At 45.8% G+C, this 23,567-nt stretch overlaps 1 long non-coding RNA gene across 1 annotated transcript; it reads left to right on the forward strand.

The window, feature by feature from the left end:
* Nucleotides 1-1,986: 1,986 nt before the first annotated feature.
* LOC134554551 (uncharacterized) lies at nucleotides 1,987-20,385 on the forward strand. The gene is made up of 3 exons (XR_010081277.1): nucleotides 1,987-2,215; nucleotides 3,275-3,385; nucleotides 7,614-20,385. It is a non-coding gene; the product is annotated as an uncharacterized LOC134554551 (long non-coding RNA).
* The last annotated feature ends 3,182 nt before the right edge of the window (nucleotides 20,386-23,567 follow it).

Raw genomic sequence — 23,567 nt, forward strand, 5'->3', positions numbered from 1 at the left:
TACATTGTTTTATAGCTTTAGGGATACTTTTTTTGTTGTTTTATTTTTAGGATACAGTGTTTGGATTAAAAAAAAAATCCCAAAATCTTAATAGCAAACAGTTCCTTTGTTTGGAGTTTGAAGTTGAACTATTGTTTTTTTTTTCTTTTGAACCTTTTGCCTTTGGAACCATATTTTCTAGATTTTCAGGTTCTGGAATCTGGAATTGCTTCTCGTGGGTGAAGGCTGGGAGCAGGGTGTGGAGGTGGCTCTGTGATCTGCAGGAGTGGTGGTACCCACAGTGAGGGGAGCGCCCCTGCACCAGTGCCTGTCTGCTGGGGAAGCATCTTCCTCCTGTGGGGTTATGGAGCCATCCAAGCACTTCCTGACTCCTGTGGCCTCTAATTTGAGTTCTTTAAATGAAGAGACTCCTGAGAACGCTATGAAATTGCAGTTTGAGGAATCAAGGACCATGATAGGAAGACAATCCAGTCCACAAAATGTGGGAGCCGCGATAAGGAAGAACAAAGGACAAAAGGAAAAAAAGGCAGAAATCACGGCTAACAATTCTATGAGTAACCCACTCACTCCTCTGCAATGATTAAACATTAAACTCCCACAAACTAAGCAAACAACAATAACAAAAAATCCTCTAAATTCCCCCAAGGCTTCTGTCTTTGTAGCACGGTTTGAACTGGGGGTAAGTGCAGCTGCATCCTCCTCTGAGCTCCCTCTGCCTGGAAGTGTCTCTGGATGTGGGGTCTGTACAGGTGTCTGTGCTGGATGAGGGGTCTGTACAGGTGTCTGTCCTCTCTGGATGAGGGGTCTGTACAGGTGTCTGTGCTCTCTGGATGAGGGGTCTGTACAGGTGTCTGTGCTCTCTGGATGAGGGGTTTGTACAGGTGTCTGTCCTCTCTGGATGGGGTGTCTGTACAGGTGTCTGTGCTCTCTGGATGAGGGGTTTGTACAGGTGTCTGTCCTCTCTGGATGGGGTGTCTGTACAGGTGTCTGTGCTCTCTGGATGAGGGGTTTGTACAGGTGTCTGTCCTCTCTGGATGGGGTGTCTGTACAGGTGTCTGTGCTCTCTGGATGAGGGGTCTGTACAGGTGTCTCTGGATGAGGGGTCTGTACAGGTGTCTCTGGATGAGGGGTCTGTACAGGTGTCTGTGCTCTCTGGATGAGGGGTCTGTACAGGTGTCTGTGCTGGATGTGGGGTCTGTACAGGGTGTTTGTGCTCTCTGGATGTGGGGTCTGTACAGGTGTCTGTGCTGGATGAGGGGTCTGTACAGGTGTCTGTGCTGGATGAGGGGTCTGTACAGGTGTCTCTGGATGAGGGGTCTGTACAGGTATCTCTGGATGAGGGGTCTGTACAGGTGTCTCTGGATGTGGGGTCTGTACAGGTGTCTGTGCTCTCTGGATGTGGGGTCTGTACAGGTGTCTGTGCTGGATGAGGGGTCTGTACAGGTGTCTGCTCTCTGGATGTGGGGTCTGTACAGGTGTCTGTGCTGGATGAGGGGTCTGTACAGGTGTCTGTGCTCTCTGGATGGGGTGTCTGTACAGGTGTCTGTGTCGGTTGTCTCTGGCCAGGCTGGCCTCAGGCTGGGGTGATGAGCACTCTGTGCACAAAGCTCTCACACCATCCCTATGGATGCAGCAGAGATCAGGGGTTCTGTCCCCCTGCTCCACCTTACCCGCATGAGTTCCAGTCCAAGGAGGCAGAGCTGCACCTCTTTATTTTCCCTACAAAGGAACGATCTGTGTTTGCCTCTCCTCAGCTGCTCTAACCCCAGCAGCTCGTCCTCCTTTAGCTTCTCTTTATTCACCAGGCAGCTCCCACGCACATGCAGGCTGCCTGTAGCCCGAAATTCGCCTTTTGCCACTTATCGCCTCTCCACCACTTTGATTGTTCCAACTAACTTCAAAAAGCAGAGGGAGATTTTAAAATCATCCCACCTTACAAAGCAGAGAACTCAATTTACTCTTGCCTGGCCCCAGCGAAGGCAGCGAAAGCGGCGCTCTCCTGGGTGGACTCACCCAGAGCTTCATCAGAGCGAGGAGAGGAGCAGGCAGCTCCCACACGGCTCCCTGGAGCCCAGCTCCCCTCGGGAATGCAGCACAAGCCTGCACAGGCATGCCAGGGCAGGCAGCACGCAGAACAAACCTCCTTTGCAGGGTCCCACAGGGCTCTTGCCTAACGCAAAGCTCGGCTTTCCACCTCCGCTTTGAGCTGCTGGAGGTAAACGGGGTCAGCAGAAATTGCTGGGGTTGGGATTTGGTGGGGTTTTTTTTATTCTGTGGACAGCACAGGATGGTAGGGGATGAATTCCCAGCAGGGAAAGCTCTGAGGTGGTGTTATCACGGAGGGCAGCTAGAGAAAGGGGATTGAGATCCCAGTTGCTGACAATGAGACTTTCACACTGGAGCATCTCCCCACTGTCTGAGCAGCAGGGAAGCCCAGGAGGGCTGGGGCCACAGTGAGAGTCTGTGAAGGAGCTGTGATATGATTCCAGGAGCTACAATATGATCTGGGGTATGTAAAGTAGGCAAACAGAGGTGCCCTGGCTGCACACTTGTTCACAAACACACCAGCTTTGTGGAAACACCAGGATTCATCCAGACACACGAAAGGTCGGATGTGCAGAAAGGATTCCTGTTTGCAAAATTTGAAAACATCCCTCTCCTGCAACTTAACTCTGTACACCATCACTTGGAAAGGAGTGAGGCATCTGAAATCAAAATTGGAAGTATGCTATCCCAGACAATTATTTGTTCAAAGCTCTGGCCAAAACAATAAGACACTCGCAGTCTACTCCTGGCTGAAATAAATGGGGCTTTATCCTGGTGGGGCTGTTCCTCAGCAGAACTAAAGATAAGGCAGGGCAATTGCATCTGGCTGAGTTATCATGTCTAGTAAGTTAATTCAGCTGTGTGAAGGGCTGAAAGACTTAAAATACATGTGAGGGGATTTTTTAATGTTTGCAGTAGGCTGTGGGCCTGTTTGTAGCTGGGGAATATGATACAGTGAATGAGAAGTGACATATTAAGCTCAGCTGCTTCAATAAATGCACATGTAAATAACAGTGGTGGATTAAGGACTTTGTTTTAAGGAGTACAAATCTAGAGCTCTAAGGGGGTTAAAGAGTTGAACAGAGGAAGACGAAATGAAAATGGTAAAATCGGAGAGGAAAGGAGAAGGAAAAACAACAACAAAAAATGGAAATTATGGAGTAGACATAAAAACAGAGGCCATCACCAGGAAGAAAACAAAAACAGAGACTGGGCTGTCCCCTTTCAGATGGTGATTGTGAAATGAAAAAGCTGCCCTGGAACCTAGAGCGGTCACTGGAGTTCGTCTCCCCTGGAGAAGGCTGTGAGCCAGCACGGCCAACACAGAGATAGGAAAACGGTGAGTGGTGCTGCTGTGTAATCTGTTTTCTTGCATTTGATGAAGGTCATGACTTTGATATTTTCCACCAGACTGGCCCGATTTGGGTGTCGGGCTGTTTGTTTGTTTACAGATGGAGAAATGTTTCCGACATCTGTCTTCCTTCACCCAGCAGCTACCTCATGTTGCTTGCAACTTCCCAGCCTTGCCCACGGCCTGTTCTTGGAAGGTTGGTTTAGTTTGTGTTGGTTAAAACACCCTTTAGCTGAACTCACTTAACACCACACCACACTGAGGACTGTCCTAGCCTTTATGTAATGTTTTGCTAATTTTAACAAACAGCCTGAGTGGTAGGAGCCACTGGGGTTGCTGAAGAGCCATGAAGAGATTACTCAGGCAGATATTTCTGGAAACGTCTAGATTTCTAGAAATACAGATGAAATCATACCGAGATCAGAGCACAGCTATGCAGAGAAGAGGCAACTCATTTTTCACCTGCATTGTCAAGCCCAAATTATTCCAATATTGGTTGGAGAAGTGATGTGGTCACTTGGTTTTTAGAGCAGCTTGAGCAGAGAGCAGAGAGCTGTGAAATGGGCACAGGCTGGCCCTGGAGCTGGGGATTAACGAGTCCCCTGAGCCCTTGGAGCAGCTCCTGCCTCATCCCCATGTGCATCACACAGCAGGGTCAACCTGCATCTCATTTCCTGGGACATCCCTTGGGGTGACCTGCTGCAGGAAACCAAATTACTTTGGGAAATACACAGAGACCACAAAGTCAATGCCTCAAGTGGAAATCTTGTGAAAAGCTGAGCTGTTCTCTGCACAGCCAAGCAATCAGGCTTGCAGAGTTGTGTCTGGCCCTCATCCCCACCCCCTGCGGGCTCCCAGCTCCTTCCCACGTCCTCCTGGCCATCCCCTGGGGCGAGCCAGGGCTGGGGTCAGCTGCCCAGTGGGCAGGACGGCAGCCAAGGACCTCGTGTGCTCTGCAGCAGTGTCCTGACACACGTCTCTCCTTCCCTACCCCCGCTGGTTTTTATCATATGGGCAGGCATGCCCCTGGGTTTCTTAGGCTCTTCCAGATTTGATTTTAATCAGCCAGCAGGCTCTGAATTCTGACAAATGTACTTTAGCCTTAGCTCTGCTCTAAAATTGACTTCTGTGTGAGAAGATGTGAAAATCAATGTGTGTGAATTTGGGAGATTATTACCCGTGCAGTTTATCTACTAATGGCTATCCCTAAGTATTTTACACTTCCTACAGTGTATCAATGTTGTAATTGTGCAACTAATTGAAGAGAGCTTTCATTGAACTATCCCTAGGAACAGTTTACACTTAAACACTCAACCAGCCATTACCTAAAGCTTTTACAGAAATGATTACCTTAAATTTCCTTTTCAAAATTGTGATTTAGTGCAAGCATACTGCCATTTTTTTTTAGCAAGCAAAAAAAAAATAAACTTTATGCTGTAGAAATGTGCACATGGTCATTGGCAGACTGGCTCCTGACCTCAGAATTACTATGAAACATGTATTTTAAATATTGAGAAACTAGAGAGTAAATGTATTTACGGGAATGAAAGGCTGACCAGAATGATAAATGAATCAGAAACACAAGTTAATCAGAAACAAACAGTGACCTATTCATAGCTCTTTCAAAAAGGCAAGAATTTTGCAGATGTTGTTGGGTCAAGTTATATAAAAAGACAGTTTATAACGAGCAGAATGTGTGTGCTAAAGTCAGGGGAAATCTTCACAGACACATGTTTTTCCCATAGCTACGTGACTTTATTCCCCAGCGGCATGGTTTCATTTTGATACATGCTCCTTTTCATCTCTGACCAGGCCACCATCCCCGTGGTGGAGGGGTTGCTGGAGAGTGCAGTGAGAACTTGGAGAGGCATGAGAAACTGCAGTTTTAGGCTTCATTCCCTTGAGACATCCCAATCTGTGTTAGTGGGAGCCGTGCCCAGTGCCGAGCAAAACCTGTGCCGGGAACGGGCAGCACGGGGGTGGTGCTGCACTGCCCAGATTTTGGGCAAGGTCAGGCATCACTGACGTATCCATCAGTGCCCCTGGGGTGTTCACAAGTGTGTGGGAAACACTTTTTCTTGGATGGCAGCTCCTGCTCCCATGGGCAAGGCTTCTCCTGGCTGCGAGTGAGAGCCTTGTGTTTAGAGTCCAGCAGGACCAAGGAGCTCATCAAGAGCTGCAGCCCATTTTTCTCCCATCTCAAGGGGTGGGAGAGTCAGGCAAAGGGCTGCAATTCGGCCAGCAGAGGAGCTGGGGAAGAGCCAAGCTGAGCTTTTAAAGGGCCCCTGAGTTGACACTGATTTGCCTTTGAAAACCCGGAGCATCTGCACTGAAGCCCAGAAGACCAGAACCCATCCACTGGCCTGGAGCCCAACACACGCTCCATTAAACCACATTTCATTTCTTCTAAATAAATAATCAGCCTCTTTTATGGCACTGTAATATATCTGAGGTAGTGTCTCTGCTGCTATTAAAATAGAAGGAGAGGGGAAGGAGATTGATAGCCAACGTTTCATGTGATGAAAAGCAGAATTAATCATAACCCAAGTTCAGGATGCCACTGCTGCATCAGTTCTGGCCTGAGCCTGCCTCTCTGTGTATCACCTTGTTGCACAATATTTCATAAAACACAGAAATGTTGAAATAGAGTCATGCTGAAAAGAACTGTTTATACCCAAATTGTGGATCTGATGGCATTAAACGAGATCCCTTGCTTTGAATCAGGCTGTGTTTTGTCCCCTCTAGGGCTCCACAGATGGCTGCAGAAGTCAGACATGCAGGGTCCAGAGGCTGCCAATGAAATTTAAAGTGCAGAAGTGGGGTAGGACAAAGGAACATAGGCTGGAGGGTCAGAGAGGGCACAGAGTAGTGTGTAAACCCAGAAGGATTTACAAAAACATTTACACAACTGATCTAGAATAAGCTCATTCATGGTTCATGTGAAATTAGAACCCAGTTGGAAAATATTATTCAATCAAACAGAAATTAGAAAACATGTGTGGATCTGCAGGAAATTTGAGAGGTGAACACCCCCAAACTTTCTCTTCCTATGGTCTAGAGCCAGGTTTTGCCATCTGAGCCCATGCCTTAACACAGTGGAAATTGCCAATTTTCAGCAAGGACCTGCAGGTAATGGAGACAACCTGCTGATTGAATTTACCCTTCCAATGAGCATGACAGGAGGAGAGGCTGCAGTTGCTTATTTTCACTCTGTGACAAACATGATTAATGGGCTAAATAAGTCCTGGTCCCATTTCACCACCTCCACCAGCTGCTAAAATCACTTCATCCAGGGAGGAAACACCAGGACTGACTCAAGGAAGAAGAGGAGCATGTGTGGCATGGCTTGGAAGCAGTGCCAGCCATGTTTCACCACCTACACCCAGACCTGAACCAGGATCCATACTGGAGGAATCAATCTGATTTTCAGCAATTTAAGATTCTCAGATGACTTCTGGCTAAGCATTTTGTTTGGAGAAATATCTGCAAGTTCATGGCCGTGAACTTTTAGCAAAAAGGCATTTTCTTTTTAAATGTGCAAGGGGTAACTCTAAGCACTTTGTTCTCCCGCTGTGAAGCAGACAGTTTTTATCTCTGCCTGAAATCTAAGCTTTGCAGACAAGGTGAAAAGAGATTCGTTTGACTCCTGTGTAACTACTCAAAGGTCCCGACACACAGAGACGAACCACAGACATCGTCTCTTAAATGACTTCTTGCAAAAGCTGTGCAGGCGATCCACAGGTCTTCACAGGAACTTGGTATTTTGCTGGGGAGCATAATCTTTTCTAATACTGTTAATTTTAATAAGCCCTTTCTTGTCTGGTGGTTAAACCACAGGTCTACAAGTCACAACACAGGCGTGTCGTTCCTGCTCTTCCTTGGCCCTGCGTCTCACCTCCAGAGAGACACAATTGCATTGTTAGGTTTTTCTAAAACTGCAAGATATTTGCCCATCCGTATTGCTTCACTGAAACAACATTTGCAGAGCACTTTGGGCTGTCAGAGGAGAGACATTATTTATTAGTGTAATTTCTGATTTCGGCTACGCCCACACAACCTGCTTGTTCGTGTGGAACGGCGTCATTTCTCTGACTTCCTTTCTGTGCAAAGGCCCGGTGTTATCTGCGTTAGGAAGTGTGATTAAGGAAAGAACTATGCTTCTTTTTAAGGGTTTTTTTTAGATAGGTCAACTTAACATGTGCTTTTCCCTTCACAGAAGTAGTTTTACTTTTTTTTCTCAAAGCTGGAAACCCTGCAGGAGTGAGCTGTGATCCTGAGATAACAATGAGCGTTTTCTGTGATGGCTTGAGTCCACGTGCCACCAACATTTTCCTTGAGGTGCTAAGCCTCTCCTTTCAACACCAATGTCAGTAAAGTTCAAGGGAACTCCAGTAGTTCAGAACTGAACCTTGGCTGGAACAATTCTTGTGGAGGCTGTACATGCTCGGGCATCACTTATAGGAAGGACTGGCACTGACGTAGCAGTATTTTATTTACAGAATCTGTGCTGATGAACTCTCTAGCTGCCTGTGACCCCTGAAACACTCTGCAGCTTCCAGAAAGTGCAGACTGAGCTAATTGTCATGTGTGGACGTGAAGATCAATGGGTAAAGGCTGAAGAAATCTAGCAAAACCCCGTGTCAGCAGCCTGTTGAATCAGCTCTTTAAACAAGCTGCTGGATGTTGATGTAGGGTTTTGAAGTCTTATGTGCTGACAGACCCTTGTATTTGCCTACTGATGGCAAAGGCATTATATTTGTCATCAACTGCATGGCAATAATTGGAGACAGCATTTTTGTCACAGACTCAATAGGTGTTGCAACAAGCCTGGTGTGTTGCCTCTGTCTCTGTTGCCACATTTTAAAATTCATGGAATATGCCTATTTTTTTTTTTCCTAGTATGTCATATCAGAGTCCAAGCTGTTTTATGAGCAGTAAGCATTAACTCACCACAAATGCCACATCAGCATCCAGACAGAGCAGGAATGACTGTGGTTGGGTTCATCCTTTCCCAAATGCCTGTTGCAGCAGGACTGTGTCACTCCGGATTTTGGGTGAGCTGGTCAGCACCCATCTGTGTGTCTGATTCTCTGAAGAGAAAATTAATCAAATTCAGGCAAAAACATGGGACATGTGTGGGAAAACTGATGGCCAAATATTGCTTGTGTCAACTGGTAATTGCAATTCATTTTGGAAGGATGTAGCCCCTGGTTATGTGCAGCCTTTTTCAAGAATAAACAGAGATAAAGCTCTCTGAGATTTTCAGGAGGAGTGAAAATACTAAGTCTCATGTCAAGGTTTGCACAATGCATTTGATTCCCCTCCCATTTTTGCTGTTAATTCAAATGAATGGGTTGCTCTAGGGTTTTGACCCAGGATCGTGGAGTTCTGCAAAATTGCTCGATGCAGGTTAAATTAGGGTGTGTTTGTGTGGAAAGTGAAGAGATCCCATGGTAGGGATGGCCATCCCTACAGCAGCAGTGGAAAACAGGCTGGAGAGGAGCAGGCAAACACTGTCTCTGACATCCCAAGTGAGAGATGCCTGCTCCAAAGCTGGACCTCTCACCAGTGCTCACACCCCACCCAGGCTTGGCCCTGCAAATGCAAATTACTAAAGGTCTGGGTGAGAAAGAAAATAAATTTTGTTTCAAAATCTCCTCCACGCTGCCTTGGTGTTCAGTTCTGAGGGCACTTTCCAAGCTGCTCCTGGACCAGCCCAGCCCTGCAAGCACAGCTTTTGTCTGAGTGAGAGCTGAGGCTGAGCCTGGTGAAGCACCAGCGGCTCTGGAAACCCCCAAGTAGCAGCAGCCAGGCAGCACAACCTAAAAAACCCCTATTCACCACCATCCCCAATATTATTAATCAGCCCACGGTTTGCTCAGACAGGAAATTGTTACCGACCACTTTAATTTTACTAAACAAATGAAACCACCCCATTACTCATTCAAATCTAATAAACCGCAGCACACAGAGGAGGAAGTGAGCACTTCAAAATGGCTTGGAGAAAAGTTCTCACTTTGTTTTGCCATTTAATTAAAGCCAGGCTCTTTACAGGAAAGGGCATAATTAAATGGCAGCATGTGTACTATGATAATCTTCTTCACTGGCATCTCAACATGCAGCTTGCTACTGAGGGCAGGCAGACTCTTTGTGCTGCTCTTTACACTCCCAGAACCTCACCAGGAGGAAAATACACTGGGTACCAGCACAGCTCTCCCCTTCATACCTTGCTGGATGATACAGGGCTTCATTAGGAAGGTGCCAATGAAATAAATTTCCTTGTTGCTCAATGCCTGCAGATGTTCAGAAAGCAGCTTCCTGAAGATGGGCCCTGCAAATCACCTGGCAGCTGTCGATTTTATCGATGCCTCGGCATTTCCTGATCATCGGGTCTTTAAAACATAAACAAAATAGTGCAGCTTTAATATTTGCAGTCCTAGCACTAGTTCAATATGTGATGTGATTTGTGTGCATATGTAAATATTGTCTTTGCAGTCAGGAGGCAGACAAAGCATGAATGTACTTGTACCACAGAGAGGGATTGCTGTAATTGTTTGCCTTTCTTCTCAACATCAAATTACTGCTTTAAATGAAGGGAATTTCACAAACAGGCAGAAATGCCATTTTTGCTATGGGAATTCTACTTACTCCAGCTGCATGATGAAGTTTCACCTGAAAGAAGAGCTCATAAATGGGAATTATTCCTTTGTGGTGTTTTGGCTCCTAAAAGATGATTAAAGAGGAAAAAAGCAGATAATCTCAATAAAGGGCAAATATCACAGAGAAACTTAACACCCAACATGTTTTTGTAGCACTGCAAAGGCCATGAAGGCGTTTTCAAGCACACATGGGTTTGTTCCTGTCTGTACAACACCCACTCTTTGGGACTGTTGGCGTTTGGCACCTCCACACTCAGGGGATGGACGGTGTTTGCTGCAAGGTCCCTGCCAATTTCTTTGGTGTCTCACCTGGTTTGCCCTAGACAATCCTTAATCCAATGCAAACAGGAGTAAAGTCAACAGGAAGCTGTATTAAAGAAGCCTGCACACTTAATAAATCCCCTGTTAGTCACCATCAGAATGAATTGGTGTGGGATAAATCCTTTTTATCCCAGTCCCATGCACGGACCATGCAATCCACATGAAACCAGCCCCTCTTCCCTTCCCCATCACAGATGTGCTGCAAGACAGGATTCAATCTGCTCTCCTTCCCATCCTTCAAAATGTTCTCCCCACCACTCTCATTAGTCTTACTTAATTTGTTTTGCTCCGTGGAAGGAATTACAGATTTGCCATCCTAGAGAACAGCTGACATTTTCACAGGAAAAGAAGTACGTGATTCATAATTTTCCAGAAATCTGCACATTGCACATGAAGCACATCAGCACCTTCTGAGAAGCAGGATAAATCCTGAAACTTGTACTCTATTGTTCCTGTTTGTCTGCTTTATGTACCTGCTCAAACACCACAACAAATCTCACAGCCAGCAAGGGAAAATATCTGTGGCCTCTCGTGCCATCATCATTCAGCTGAAAGTGGTTGCACCTTGAGGAGAAAATGACTTTAAACAGTGCCATTTTGCAATGGATTTTTCCATTGGTGCAGGGGACTGTGGAAAATCTAAGGTGGAATTTTGGGAGCTGTAGGATTGACCTTTTTTTTTCTAAGCCAGAACATGCACAAGAAATTCATAATGTAGTTCTGATTCAGTGTTCCATTTCAGCTGTCACATTCTGCTTGTCTTGTTGGTTTGGTTTTGTGGGGTTTCTTCCCTTCCCTTTTTAAAATGAGCATCCTCAGCTTGTCTTGTCAGGAGCCATGGGGGGAAATGCTGTGATGGAACCAGACTGGCACAACGAGGGTCCTGAGGAAAGCTGACAGGAAATGCTATGGAAAGGTCCCATGGTCAAGGGGACATTCAGCTCCATGTTTCTCCATGACATTTTGAGAGGTGAACTTGCACATGTTGTACAGAGCAGAAGAAACTCTGAGATACTGGAAAAAGTATTAATAATTCAACTCAGTGAGCGTTTTATGTCAGTGAATGCAGTCTCAGGAGGAATAGCTGCATGTTTTGAATAATGTACTCCTCAGAAATCTTCAGAAACTCAAAAAATTATTTATGAAGTGCATGTGAGGACAACAGTGGTCTATCCACTAAGCTAAAAATGTCTTTCTTTCTGTCCTCTACTTTTTAACCTCACTCACAGGTACCTTATATCCCAAAAGGTGTACAACAAAAACTATTTTATGTGTGCAAAAGGGAAGCAAAAGCTTTGCAGGGCAGAGGTTGTTTCTCACATTCTTCTGGCCCTAATCAGAGCAGGACTTCAAGACACTTTTTAGGATGCAATACCCTGCCTGGAGTGCTGCCTCCAGCTCTGGGCCCTCACCACAGGAAAGTCCTGGACCAGTCCAGAGGAGTGATCAGAGGAATGGAGCAGCTCTGCTGTGAGGAAAGGCTGAGAGGATTTGGATTGCTCATCCTGGAGAAGAGAAGGCTCCAGGGGGACCTTAGAGCTTAAAGTGCTTAAAGGGGCTCCAAGAGAGCTGGAGAGGGACTTTGGACTCATAGAGTGACAGGACAAGGGGGAATGGCTTCCCACTGCCAGAGGGCAGGATTGGGTGGGATTTTGGGAAGAAATTGTTCCCTGTGAGGGTGGGCAGGCCCTGGCACAGGGTGCCCAGAGCAGCTGTGGCTGCCCCTGGATCCCTGGCAGTGCCCAAGGCCAGGTTGGACAGGGCTTGGAAAAAAGTGGAATAGTGGAATAGTGGAACAGTGAAATAGTGGAACAGTGGAACAGTGGAACAGTGGAATAGTGGAATAGTGGAAGGTGTCCCTGCCCATGGCAGGGGGTTGGAACTTATTAAGGTCCTTTCCAGCCCAACCCATTCTGTGATTCTGTGATCACAGAAAGCAGCAATCTGAGATTCAAGGAACAGCCTCCCACATTTTCTACTTCTGTTCTGGAAGGGATCCCCCAGCTCCCTGCAGGCTGAGGCACTGGAGGAGCTCACCCTTCCACCCCTCCAGCTGCAGGAGCTCTCCAAGCGCCTCCTGCCCAGCCCAGTGCCACCCTCACCCCCTGTTCCTACCCACAGCACTGCTAGGACAGTGGCATTTCCTGCTCTGGAGCTGCACATGCCTGTTGCTTGCTCTGGAGGGATAATCCTGGCGTGAGTACACAGCAGCCCTCAGAGGGAGATTCCTCTGCAGGGCCTTTTCCTTGGCTCTCCACAGCTCTGGAAGTCCCCAGCCCGTGGTGCCACCGAGGCGGCTCCTGGCCCGTTCTTCCCCACACACCTCATTTCCATCCTCCTCTCCAGGGCCAGTTTGCTCCCATGCAGGCTTTGGTGACATCCCTGGGCTGCAGGAGGCTCTAGATTTACAAATTCCCTGCAAAAGCTCCCCAGCAGCACAGGTATCTGCTTGCCAGTAAAAAACCCCATTGTAATAAAAGTGCTGAGGTTCCTCTTTCTCCCCCAGCACCTTCCCAGAAGTTATGTGAAATGATGGTATAGCTTTATTAAACAACGACAAAAAAATCCCAAAACACAAAGCCCTGACTTTCAGAGCATTTTTAGAATCCTTTCCAGTGTACCTTCATGTTTACTCCAACCACTGTTTAAACAGTTTGTGTTTGCTTAGGCAACTAGATTTATATCCCAGATCAGTAAATAAACCTGTTACTGTGTGCTTTCCTACAGATACTTCTGCCTTTAGAAGGCAGAAGTAACGAATACATTATTATTTGATTATGATTAACAAATACATTATTATTGAAGAAAATGACATGCACAAAGCAAGCTGGTGTCTTTAAGGAAAAAATCCAGGAATTATGGCTGTGGTTTGATGTATGGATGCAGGCACACAGGCAGGCACAGCTGCTTAGCCCAGGATTTAGGTTTAGAAGTGTGTCCCTAAGCAAAATGATGTCCGAGTAAAAATACTAGGGTGGATGATAAAATACAAATCCAGAGTCTGTGGGTTAGATTTCACTGAGCTTTGGCTGGAGCTGCTGGATTGAGGAGCTCTGTCTCCTCTGGCTTAGACATTACATAGCCAAGCTTGTCATTTTTCATCTCCTCTGGAATGCAATTTTGCAACAAATACCGATTCTAACTACGAGGTGCGAAGGAATTTTTTTTTTAAATAAACTTTTACCTTGTCCACCTGCATTCAGAGCAGGTCAGAGAGTGGAAGGAAGGTGTCCCCTGCCCAGGAGAGAGGTGCTGAGGGGAGCTGGGCTGCACACAGCCCTGGCACTGGCACTTCAAACCCTTCCATCCCAAAATAGGGGCTGGTGAGGTCTAAATCACAAACACACAATAAAACCCACTTGAAACGAGTCCATGTAAACGAAGGGATTGAAAAACAGCTCTGTATCTCTGTCCTGTTTCCCTTTCCAGGAAGGAACATCTCTTGGGTAACCTAAAAACAAAACAAAGTAGAAGAAAACTTTATTTAACCTCCAGCTAATTTCCTATCAGGACTAATTTTAGCTGGTTGGATTCTGTTTGGTGGATGTGCCTCCCAACACAGTAAATTCAGAGGGATGTTGCCCTTTGCCTGAAGCAACTGTTGCAGTGCTCTGGTTAAAACTGATTTAATTCCACATCGCAGCATAAATTTTTAACACGAAATGTCACTCTCTGTTTAAGCACAGCAGCACAGGGGTCTGGTGAGGCTGATGGCTGAATCCTGCTCCCTGGAAAAGCCCAGCCACACACAGAGCAAGCAGCTGCTGGAACTGCCTTGCAGTCACTCCTGCCTCTGGGAGAGCACAGGAGGATAAAAACATTGTCATGAAAGCTTCTCCACGCGTGTTTTGAGACAGACAGTCCTTAATTGAAGGGAGATCAAGTCAGGGACCAGCCCAAAACACTTAGATTATTTTTCCATGAGTCAAGGGTTATACTCAAAACAAAAAATTAGCCTACAAACACCCAGGCCAGGCTGGTGCACTGAGCGTTTCCCAGCACAGGTCACTGCTGCCAGCCTCCTGCTACGGAGGAAAAACCATCTGACAAACTGCTTGGAAAGTCTGTGAGACTTTATTCACTCTGTCTGCCTCTGCCTTTCTAAAACCTTTAATTTTAGGGCCTGCAATTATTTGCACCGCCGTCAGCTCGAGGGGTAGAAAATTGTGGAAGGAGCATAAAAGGATAACAAATACATTTAGGGACTCTCTAAAACTGACAGCAAGTGTTGCTGCTGAGTGCTTGGGGAGACCAGAACCAGGTTCTTCTCTCACCTAAGTGAGAATTGCATCATCTTTGTGGTTTAGAATCTTTCCAGGGTAAGGAGATAGCAGGTTACCAAACTGGCCCAGAAATTATGACTGAGGAGTGTCTGCAGCTCACCTCAATCTGAGACACTGGAGAAAGAAGGGAAAGGGAAGAAATAATTTTTAAGCAAGTGAATTTAAAAAAAAAAAAATCACAGGGACTTGTACAAATAAAAAGCAACACCTTTATTAAAGTAGTGCCTGAAGTTAATGTTTGGTCAGACGCTGTCTTTGATCCCATCAGAGGGAAATGATTGAAAGGGAATGAGAAATGCAGGGGCAGAGTGGCTGGAAAAGGTGATTTCAGGACACTTCCCTGCATCACATCCCCCCAGGACCCACCAGAGCCCAGCCCCTGCCCAGCCTCAGCCCCGTGCAGGCAGAGCTTCTGTGGATGATTGGTTTTCCAGCCTGGCATCCAAGGTCCCTGTTTTGTTACAAGCCAGAATCTGAATGCTTGAAATGACATAAAAACCCTTTGTGTGCTCATAAATGCAGGGGCAGAGGCTGCAGCCGTGTTTTCCTGCTGTGCTGGGAGGAGCAGCACCTGGCACAGCTCTGGGAAGGGGCATCTTGCTCTTGACAGATCTGTCTTTTAAATTTTTTTTTTCCTTATTTGTGGGCAGAAAATAAATTTTCATAAACTACCCTTGTTAAATTGACCCTTATTTTCTTCATGAACTAAAAGGTACATTTGAGATTTTACTACTCACACTGGATGTAAATGAAAAGAAAGCTGTCTTACACACAATTTAGCCTTCTGTAATCATTAGCACGCTTTCCTAAGTCCACAATTGAATCACTTTGACATTTTTTGTGGGATTTACAAACCCATTTAGCTTCTGTTGGACAAATGGGGCTGTGCCAGATGCCAAACAGGGCTGAAGATGATTTAGGATTGTTTCCAGTCCTGCAGCAGCAATTTCTCCTTCTGTCTCTAGCATGAACAAATAAACCCAATTACAGGCAGGGCAAGAACAAAAAGTTGCTTACTAGGACAAAACAAAGCAGCAAACTTTTAGGAAGAAGAAGGGAAAATATTGTTTTGCAGTAATGGTTGCATTTTTCATCTGGTGACACTCAGCCCTGGCAGGGATGTGTGAAAGCCGCTTCAGGGCTGGTTTGCAGAGCTCAGAGCAGGTGGTGTCAACGAGTTTAAAAAAAAAAAAAAAAGCTATGAATAATGAATAATACATAACCAAACTTTAGTTGAGTAATTATTAATAGGAAACACAGCATTTGAGATAAAGGAGGCTCTCAGCTGGCAGAACGTGGTGGGGATCACCACAACACTGAAGTTGGCCATCCGTGGGGTTTACTTGGAACTCAGAAGAAAAGGAAATGTATTTTCCCTGCTGTTTCCCTGAATAGTTGAGAGTGGAGCAAATCACCACCCACAGGAGGCAGAAGAAAAAAAATCTGTTTCTGATGCAACTTCCCATGTTTTCAATCAGCATTTTCCATAAGCTGCCTTTTGGTGATGCATTTAAAACTGATGCAAATGCTCTGATTGCGAAGAGTATACGTACATTAAAAAGTAAAAAAATAAATATAAAAAATATAATATATATATTAAATACACTTTATATATATAGATATATATTTATGGGTTGGCTGAACAGAGCCACGGTTTCTGGATGAAATGGAAGGGAAGATTAATTATTAGCTTCTTCAAGTAGCTGTGCATTTGTGGGCCCTGGAAACACAGGTACTATTTTGCAAAGGGCTCGTTGCAAATGAGAAATGAGCTCCAGCTCCACCATATCTCCTCCCCCACGCTGTGAAAGGTCACAGTTGGCTGAGCTCCATTGTAGCTCCCCTCAGAAAGTGGTGAAGGAATTCAGAAGTTGTTTTTTCCCACCAAAAATAAAAAAGAAAAAGAAAGAAGAAAAGAACAATTGTACACCATTTCCATTTTCTGAAGAGGAAATGGTGATTTGTCTCAGCCATGCTATTGCCTGGGAATTCGGCAGCCTTTGGTATTAAAGGAGTTAAACAGCAGGTTTGCCTTAAACCTTGAGGAAATCATGTTGTTTGAATTGCTTTTTTCCATGGTAAATAAGAGTGAATTCTCCCTAGCACCTTCTCTGTTTGAGGTGCACCCTGCCTCTGGTTTTTATTCAATCCCACCTCAGGTCTCACACACACATGAGCCACACCTGAAAGGGGCACCCACGCTGGAAAAATCTCAGCTGAAGAAAAACAAGTAGGAAATGCACTGAAATGCTCTGAAATTCCATCTCTTGAGCAGACATGAACTCCAAGGCACTCATTAATTGTGTTCTGTGGGCTCCCTCATCCTGTGGGTCATGCTGGAAAGCCAGAGGAGGATCCAGCAATGGATTCTTCACTGTGACCTTTTAAATGATGGCAGCAGCATGGGTGCCACTGGAAGATCCCCAGATCCTCTTTTGTTGTGAACCAGCCCCTCCAAACCATACTGCAAATTTTCCCTCCGGGTCTCCTGTCCAAACACAAACCTGCTCTGTCTCCTCAGCATGGAATTCTGTGTCACAGCTGTGCTTTGGGTGAATCTTACCCATATTTTTAAATTTTTTTTGTACGTGGCACCTGCCTGTTTCCCTCCCTGCAGAGGGTGGACCTTGTCTGGGCAGGAATCAGGACAAACAGGGAACAAGGCTGGGCTGCCTGTGACCCTTGGATGGTTTGGGTTGATCAATTCCTCATCCAGACACCAGTTATTAATGGGCTGCTCTCTGGAAACCTCTGATTCAGGGCTCCAGAGCTGTCAAGAACTCATTCCAATCAGATCAGCTAAGGTTGCATGTCAAATAAACAAAATGCTGCCTGCCTCTAAACCCTCTGGAAGAACCCCAAGTCAAGGCAGCATCTGAGCAGAACAGGGTAGTTTTGAGAGAGACCATTTTTGATGTTCCCTTCTCTCTGTCCTTCTTCCCCAAGGGGGTAATTCAGAGGAGCTGAATCTTCACACCTCAAATTCATATAAAAGCACATTATTAATAAATTGTGTTCACTGGGTGAGAGTGAGATGAGAATCATGACAAACCTGATGGTGACATTTAGTATCACAACTTTGAAAAGCTGTTTTCAACAGCACACTGCGAGATGAAGCTGCCAACAAGAAGACAGAACGTGCAGACACCTCATTTCTGCAGGGTTTTCCACTCTGCATCAGCCATGTGATGACAGAAATGGTTCTTATAACTATTTATTTAAGGCTTTATTATAATGCTCATGCCAGAGGGCCCTGGATTAAGAAGAACTGGAAGTTTTAATCGTGTCATTTCATTGTTTTTGTGGGCCTGGCGTGGCGTTCGCTCGTGGGCAGCTGCTGGCTTTACAAAGAACACTGTGTGAAAAGTCAGTATTTTTCAGTGCCCTAACAATGGACAAAGCTCACAGGGGCAGTATATACCTACTGCTCTGCACATTGTTCATGCTCTGCAGAGGAAGAGGAACGGGGCTGGGCTCCTCCAGAAATGAGACAGAAACGCGCTGAGGTCTCGTTTCCTGCGCAGAGAGCGCCAGCGGTGCGTTCCAGCTGTGCCATGGTCTGTGAGAGCTGCTGCATCCTCCTGAAATCACTCACCAGGGTGAAAAAGGCCAAGAAGGGTCTTTTTTTCTGCTTTTAACCAGTGCAGGAGCCGTGGCAGCTGCAGCAGGCTGAGCTGGGGACAGTCCCTTTGAGTGGGGAGCAGAGATCCCCTCATCTCCACCCAGTGAAGAGCGAAGCCTCAGAACATCCCAGCATCCACAACAGCCTCGACGTGTCTGGACATTCACAGACCATCCCTGATGTGCCCAGTGATGGCCAACAGGCCCCTGGCCACCAGCTGCACAAAATCTGCCCAGCTGGGCTTCAAACCCGCTGAAGTAATTGTTTAAAGTAGCCACAGCCAAGCAGAAACTGGAAAATGTTAGAGCTGTTTGAGGTGCTGGTTGTACACACTGCCACTCACACTCATTAATCAGACTCCAAAAATGATGGATGGCTTCAAATGTTGTTGCTTGTAAGTGAAAGTTTAGGGGCTCTGGTTGTTTGACACTGGCTTTGTGCCATTTGAGGTTTTTTTTAGGGTGGTATAAGATTTAGCTGCTCCCAGGGTATGGGGCTTTCAAGCCCATTCTTCCTCCCAACTAAAAATCGTGGATTTCTGAAAAAATCACACTTTGGCAACCCTGTGTATATATTGGGTGGCATTTAATGGACAAGAATTCATTGGTAGCTTCTCCTTTCCCCTGTGTGCTTGAATGGAGCACGGAGAGGCAACTTCATCTCTTCATGGTTGTGAGAATATCAGAGAAATGGGAAACACCAGGGGCACTGGAAAACCCCTCTCCATTTCCAGGAGCTATCCTGGGATTACAACATGGGTGATGTTCATTTCAACCAGAAGAAAACATTCTGAACAATATTTTCATTTATATATTTTTTTTAAAATATATTGTGGCCTTTTCCGGGAAATAATTTTCCTCATCTCATCTTCCTCCTCCTTGCCTTTCACCTGAAGTGATGGACACCATAAAAGACATTTCTTGATCCCAGATGTGTTCCATTTCCTGCAGCTGAAATTGAAATCACTGCCTTCTTCATAAATACCTGCCAGGGATGAAGATGAAGAAATTCAGAACTTTCTGCCACTGCTGTGGTTCGAAACAAATAAATCAGGAGGATTTGAGGAGATAGCCAGCATTTTCTAATTTGTTTCTACTGGCAAAAGTGCTGCAGTGAGGTTACATCCAAACAAATTTGGTGGCAGCATCTGCTTTGTAATGACCTAAATGTCTAAATCTAACTTTAGAAAGTGACTTGCAGCAGGTTCAGGCAAGGCTTTCAGAGTTTTATTTTCACTCCTTTAAGGGAACAGCTGCTCCATGGGGTTTGTGTAGCTGCTGATTTTGGGATCCCTGGAGGGATCCTGAGCCCAGCAGAGCTGCTGTGGGTGGACCAAGACCCCAACACACCCAGAGGGGCACATCAGTGAGTTTGTGCTAGACCACAAAGGGGTGGACACACCAAAATTTTAATACCTGACAGCACTGGATTAAAATGGGCAAATGTGGGTGTTTTGCAGACTTCCAGCTGTTGTATGGTCCAGATCCTCTGGGCAGTCTGTGGCTGGGCTGGACTGCTCTGGTTTTTTTAATATATAGGATTTTTGCATCCAGGCTAAATAGATGTTGAAAAAAATAGGTTTATTGTTTTGTGTCATACACACATAAAAAATATAAATGCATAAACAATACCACATTTCTGAGCTGCACAGGAAAATGTGCTTTTTAGGGTATTTTAAATATTTAATTTGCCATTCTGGAATAAAATTAGTCACATTAATAATCCTAATAAAATGTAAGATCAGTGTCCAGAGATGTAAGGGATTATTACTGTATATGAAGTAAAGAAACAATTAAAGAGCATATAAATGCCTTCTGTCCCATGTAGCTTTGGCCTTTTAAATATTTTGTTGTAGGATTTTCTTTTCTCTTAAAGTTAGTGGCAAAAACACATCTCAGGTCAAAATAGTAAATAGTGAATCACCCACGAATTCAGCTCATTTCCTATCTCTGACTGAAAAAATGTTGATTCCAGGCATGGGAGCAGAACTTTGAGCCAAACAGTAATTTCTTTATGGTGTGGATGACTCATAGGAAAGAATGCCTCATGGGGATAGCAGGAGAAAAAACTAAAGAAGGAAAAAAAAAAATAAAAAAGTAAAAACTTTCTTTAAAGAAACAGGCAATCAAGTAAAGGGCAAAAGGTCAGAAAAAGCCCTCAGCTGTTGTTGTGCTGCTCCTGTGATCCTCTCAGTGCCCTGCCCTGAGGTGCCAAGGCCCTTCCCCAGGAGCTGCAGCTCCTGTGAGACCCACGGGGCAGCACAGGCTGAGCCATCCCCATCCCTGGGTTAGGGAGCCCCAAACCAGGGTTAGGAGCTCATTTCACACCGTCCTGCCAGGCACTGGGAACAGTTTTCTTCCCAGCACTGCTCCTGGTGTGGGGTCCTGGGAGCTGACCCTGCCCCTTTTGTGGCAGTGATCCCTGGTGGGACAGTGGTGCAGAGCCTGCCAGGTACCTCTGTTTTGGAGGGGTTAATGTTTTTAATGTTCAATCCCTCTTTAGTAACTCTACTTAAATCTCTCTTTTGCTTATCACCCTTTCCTTTTGCACAAATGTGAATAAAAGCAGTTTAACTCCTCCGTAAGTTGCTTTGTGATCTCTTGATGGGCATTTAATTATGACAAATATTCCTTGCCCTCCCTGGGAAGTGTCTCCTCCCTCAGGCAGATTTATCCACTGGGGTGAATCGATATTCATCAAGCACATTTCATGAAGGCTGATTGAAAAATGAAACAGAATTTCAGCTCAGCTTTCAGCAGCAATAGCTCATCTCATTGCCATTCCTTTTTTTTTTCCTCCACGGTGATAATGAATGATTAATTTCAACAAGCGTTGCTATCTACATTTACATAATTATTAATGTGCAATTAAAACATCTTGCCTCCTGTTCCAGAGGCAATATCACGTGGCCAGGAATACAAAACAAGATAATGATGCAACATTAAAGTTGGGGCAGCTCCTTCCTGTGGGGTAACCATGTGCTTCTTTAATGTCACGTGTTTCAAGCCATGCTCAGCACCAATTAATTTCAGTCTGTGAGGACTAAGAAAATTATTTGTGTTATCTCAGGGCAGATCATTACTCTCTCCCACGCATTTTAGGAGCTTTCAAAAAAAAAATGGGATTCAGGTTCCAGCAAGAGATAATTTGAGGCCTGAGGCAAATTTCCTCTTCAGCACCTTTCCTTCATAGGGATGGACTTCACAGCAAATGGACTAACACTTATGTACTCTGATTGCTGTAAGAAATAAACCAGATTTGTCTGATTTTCCATGAGCACCTAAAATATGAAATACGAATGTGACCATTGTAAGAATTATTTAAGAGCTAATTCTTGGTGGTGTAGGAAAATGCTTTACAAAATTAAAGTTTTTATTTAAAAAAAAGTTGAATTGGAATTGAATTAACTTCTTCCCACTTGAATTCACTTCCTCACCTGCTAAAATATAGTAGAACTGTTTCAGGAGTTGGATTTATCCCTAGGAGTTGTTTCCAGAGGGTAAAATTCACAGAGTGTAAATAATCTGCAGGAAGAGAAGAGTTGTTAACAACAGATTGGCATAAATTATTTATTCTGTATTGGCAGGCCAGGCAGAGCTGGGCCCTGTGACACTGTTTCCAGCCACAGCACATTGGGAAGCCCTAGGTGTGGAGTCAGAGCTTCCACAAACATTTGGGAGGCGATGGGACTGTAAATCCGGAGTGACCTTTGCTGTTGGGATGGAGAGGACATCAAAGGGCTGATCTGCTCCAGGGTCAGGGCTGCACCACCTCAGCTGCACTTGGTGCTGGGCTCCAGCTCCGAGCAGCTCCTCACAGACCTCAGGTGAGAGCCAAGGGCTTTCCCTGGCTCTGGCTGTGCTGTTTTTATTTGGATTTGGGGTGGTGATGCCTGCTGGAGGGCTCAGAAGGAGCAGGATGACAAACCTGTCACTTCAGAAAGCACTGCAGCCATGTCACCTGTGCCACCCCTCTGGCACCTCACTGCCCTGCCCTAGAGCTTGCAGAGGACTAAAATGCTTGAGTTGAGTCCAGGAGTCTGCTTATCAAATGTCCTTATCAAAATGACAAATGCAATAGGTCAGTGCTGGGCCTTCCTAACTAGAAACACACCAGCCTTCCTCACTTGTTGTGTTTCCTTTCAACATAAGCAATAATTTCTCTTTTGTACAGATCTGCCTGATTATCAGGGAGGAAAGAAAAGGCAGATTATTCACTCCCTAGAAGGCAAACAGCTGGACAGGGATACCCACACCACGGGGTGTGAGGATCCTGGATCAGCCTGGGACAGCAGCTGGAGGAGGAGTGCAGCCCATGGTCACCCATTTTGGTGAGGGTAGGATAGAGGGAATTGTGAAACAGGTTCTGAAACCACCTCGGGAGATGGAGCACCAGGAGCCCTGTGCTCCCTGCCCAGCACTCCCTAGAGAGGCAGAGCCCAGGATCCACCCGAGCCTGGACTGGTTTTCTGAGTGAGGGCTCCAAACCAGAGGATGGAAACTGTCCCTGCCTGGCCACAGGGAAAAACCCTGCCAGGGACGAGCTACGTGTGGAGGAGGCTGCTCTGGAGGTGACCAAACACGAGGAGGGCTCCACTGCCACGGGTGTTTGTGGTGACAGCTGGTGTGGAGGAAAACGTCCAGTGGAAAAGGCGACGTCAGGCCGGGTTGTGTTGGCGGTCAGGAAAGATTTCTTTGTGGGGCAGGAGCCCAACAGGAACCACTCTGATTTTCTGGTTGTGCTCAACACTTGACATGGAAATTGGAAATCTTGGTTGGGGAAGGACAGGACAATGAATGTCCCTGGTAATTAACGCCTCGAGAGGCTGAAGAAGCGGCCACCCTGCAGAGAGAGGAGCAGGAGGGGTCGGTAGGTTGGGGGTGGTGGTGGTGCAGATGTGTCCTGCTGAATTAAACATCTGTGCTGGGTTTGCCTGGAGTTACTGCAACTCAGCACAGCTGGGGACGGGGGGGACACCCACACCTAAACCCAGCAGAACAGCACAGCAAGGGGAGAGGGGATGAGTGAAGGAGGCAGCTCTGCCAGCATCAGCCCTCACTGGGCACCCTGAGAGATCAACGAGCATCTCTAATACAGTTCTGTTAAAGTTTTGCAGCCTACTCTTTCATTTCGAGTTAATTAACAGTAATAAGGATATTACATGGGTTAGGGGGTGGCTCTTGTTTGGCAGAGCATCGACTTTGTTTGTCTATCAGGACTATTCTCATTTTACTGACTCTCAGATCCTCATTAGATATTAAAACCAGGGACCTGCAGGGGAAAAG

The sequence above is a fragment of the Prinia subflava genome, chromosome 9 (genome assembly GCF_021018805.1).
Source record: "Prinia subflava isolate CZ2003 ecotype Zambia chromosome 9, Cam_Psub_1.2, whole genome shotgun sequence".
Classification (NCBI taxonomy): domain Eukaryota; kingdom Metazoa; phylum Chordata; class Aves; order Passeriformes; family Cisticolidae; genus Prinia; species Prinia subflava.